Below are 3,364 nucleotides of genomic sequence, written 5' to 3'. Positions count from 1 at the left end.
AGAGAGTGTGAGAGAGATCATTGAGCTAGAAGGAGAGAGGGAGAGAGACGGTGAGAGAGGCTTTATGACTAACTGCAAAAAGAAATGGCCTCTTTATGATTATCGCTCTTTACTGCTCGTCTGTGTGTGTGTGTGTGTGTGTTGTGTGACAAACGCACACTACTGACTAAGGCCACACCCACAAACAATGGTTAGTTCGATGGATATTGATAGCCAGCACTTGTCTCTTTTCTAAGGGGGAAGTTGTTCAGGTCCGATGGTGGTGCTGACTCAGTTATGCTAACTAATCCACACCTGAACCGTAGATACTGTAAACCACTCAGAGACACGGGAAGCAGCTGTCTGTGTTAAGGATGATTAGAGTGGTTATGGACACAGGGCACTAGTTAAACAAGTTCTATAATCTAACTAAATCTAGCTAATCTAGCAGACCACATGCACCCACTTAGCCATCACATACATGCTCTAGTTAGTATGAGAGAGAAAGAGAGAGCGAGAGAGAAAGAGAGAGCGAGAGAGAGAGAGTGAGTGAGAGAGAGAGAATGATAGAGAGAGAGAGAATGATGAAAGAGACAGAGGGAGACAGAGAGAGAGAGATGAAAGAGACAGAGAGACAGAGAGAGAGAGAGAGACAGAGAGAGAGAGAGAGAGAGAGAGAGAGAGAGAGAGAGAGAGAGAGAGAGAGAGAGAGAGAGAGAGAGAGAGAAAGGGCCAGAGGAAGATATAGAGAATGAGGTTGGAGGATAGAGTGTTGAGTCACAGACAATATACACTACATCTCCAGCAGTATGTGGACACCTGTTCGACCATCTCATTCCAAAATCATGGGCATTAATATGGAGTTTGTCCCCCCTTTGCTGCTATATCAGCCTTCACTCTTCTGGGAAGGCTTTCCACTAGATGTTGGAACATTGCTGCGGGGACTTGCTTTCATTCAGCCACGAGCATTAGTGAGGTCGGGCACTGATGTTGAGCCATTAGGCCTGGCTCGCAGTCGGCGTTCCAATTCATCCAAAGGTGTCCGATGGGGTTGAGGTCAGGGCTCTGTGCAGGCCAGTCAAGTTCTTCCACACCGATCTCATCAAACCATTTCTCTATGGACCTCGCTTTGTGCACGGGGGCATTGTCATGCTGAAACAGGAAAGGGCCTTCCCTACATTGTCGCCACAAAGTTGGAAGCGCAGAATCGTTTAGAATGTCATTGCTGTAGCATTAAGAGTTCCCTTCACTGGAACTAAGGGGCCTAGCCCGAACCATGAAAAACAGCCCCAGACCATTATTCCTCATCCACCAAACTTTACAGTTGGAAAGGTGGCATCCAATTACGGTGTCACGTTGAAAGTCACTGAGCTCTTCAGAAAGGCCATTCTACTGCCAATGTTTGTCTATGGAGACCGCATGGCTGGGTGCTGAAATAGCCGAATCCACTGATTTCAAGGGGTGTCCACATACTGTTGTCTATACAGTGTATATATATGACAGCCTATCTAGGGGTTCTACATATATACATTAAGTGGTCGAGTGGAGAGTAGGCCATTAAACCTTAGTCAGGAGCTCATCTTAACCACCAATTATGGTCTCTGAAAGGTCTAGAGAGGTCGTAGGAGCGATTAGGATTGCTGTGGTCTGACCGCATTATACCAGGTCTAGTGAGGTCACATGATCTGTAGAAACAGTGAAGGAATACCAATGGGATACAGAGGGAGAGAAAGAATGAACGGAGAGGAGAGGAAACGGAAAGAGGGGTAGAGATGGAGAAAAGAGAATGAGAAAGAGAGAGAGAGAGAGAGAGGGTGGGGAGAAGACAGAGAAAGACAGACAGAGAGAAAGAGAGAGAGAGAAAGAGGAGAGAGAGAGAGAGAGAGAGGGTGGGGAGAAGACAGAGAAAGACAGACAGAGAGAAAGAGGAGAGAGAGAGAGAAAGAGGAGAGAGAGAGAGAGAGAGAGAGAGAGAGAAGACATAGAAATAGGAGAGAGAGAGAGAGAGAGAGAGAGGAGAAGACAGGGAAAGAGAGAGAGAGTAATGCTGAATAAGGGGTTGGCCCAGTAAGTAGTTGTATATAGGCTATGGGGTCGTAACCTGCTGATCTGCCTTGTGGTGAGTCCATAATGGGATTCCCTTCTCAGAGAGGAAGCTTCCGGTGACAGTGCATTCGGAATGTATTCAGACATTTACATTACATTTACATTTACGTAATTTAGCAGACGCTCTTATCCAGAGCGACTTACAAATTGGTGCATTCACCTTATAGCCAGTGGGATAACCACTTTACAATTATTTATTTTTTTGGGGGGTGGGGTAAGGGGGGGGTTAGAATGATTACTTTATCCTATCCCAGGTGTTCCTTAAAGAGGTGGGGTTTCAAATGTCTCCGGAAGGTGGTGAGTGACTCCGCTGTCCTGGCGTCGTGAGGAAGCTTGTTCCACCATTGGGGTGCCAGAGCAGCGAACAGTTTTGACTGGGCTGAGCGGGAACTGTGCTTCAGCAGAGGTAGGGGAGCCAGCAGGCCAGAGGTGGATGAACGCAATGCCCTCGTTTGGGTGTAGGGACTGATCAGAGCCTGAAGGTACTGAGGTGTCGTTCCCCTCACAGCTCCGTAGGCAAGCACCATCGTCTTGTAGCAGATGCGAGCTTCAACTGGAAGCCAGTGGAGTGTGCGGAGGAGCGGGGTGACGTGAGAGAACTTGGGAAGGTTGAACACCAGACGGGCTGCAGCGTTCTGGATGAGTTGTAGGGGTTTAATGGCACATACATTTTCCACATTTTGATACATTACAGCCTCATCAATCTACACACAATACCCCATAATGACAAAGAGAAAACAGGTTTTTAGTAATTTGAATAAAAAACCCAAAACCCTTATTTAAATAAATATTCAGACCATTTGCTATGAGACTCGAAATTGAGCTCAGGTGCATCCTGTTTCCATTGATCATCCTTGAGATGTTTCTACAACTAGATTGGAGTCCACCTGTGGTAAATTCAATTGATTGGACATGATTTGGAAAGGCACACACCTGTCTATATAAGGTCCCACAGTTGACAGTGCATGTCAGAGAAAAACCAAGCCATGAGGTCGACGGAATTGTCCGTAGAGCTCAGAGACAGGATTGTGTCGAAGCACAAATCTAGGGAAGGGTCCCAAAACATTTCTGCAGCGTTGAAGGTCTCCAAGAACACAGTGGCCTCCATCATTCTTAAATGGAAGAAGTTTGGAACCACCAAGACTCTACCTAGAGCTGGCCGCCAGGCCAAACTGAGCAATCGGGGGAGAAGGGCCATGGTCAGGGAGGTGACCAAGAACCCGATGGTCACTCTGACAGAGCTCCAGAGTTCCTCTGTGGAGATGGGGGAACCTTCCAG

At 47.2% G+C, this 3,364-nt stretch overlaps 1 protein-coding gene across 1 annotated transcript in view; it reads left to right on the top strand.

Annotated features, from left to right (window-relative positions):
- Window positions 1-3,364, top strand: part of LOC121544566 (angiopoietin-related protein 7) — a 41,903-nt gene that overhangs the window by 195 nt on the left and 38,344 nt on the right. The window lies entirely within an intron of this gene.

The sequence above is a fragment of the Coregonus clupeaformis genome, unplaced genomic scaffold, assembly GCF_020615455.1.
Source record: "Coregonus clupeaformis isolate EN_2021a unplaced genomic scaffold, ASM2061545v1 scaf0032, whole genome shotgun sequence".
Taxonomy (NCBI): Eukaryota; Metazoa; Chordata; class Actinopteri; order Salmoniformes; family Salmonidae; genus Coregonus; species Coregonus clupeaformis.
This window is presented reverse-complemented; position numbering and strand designations above follow the sequence as displayed.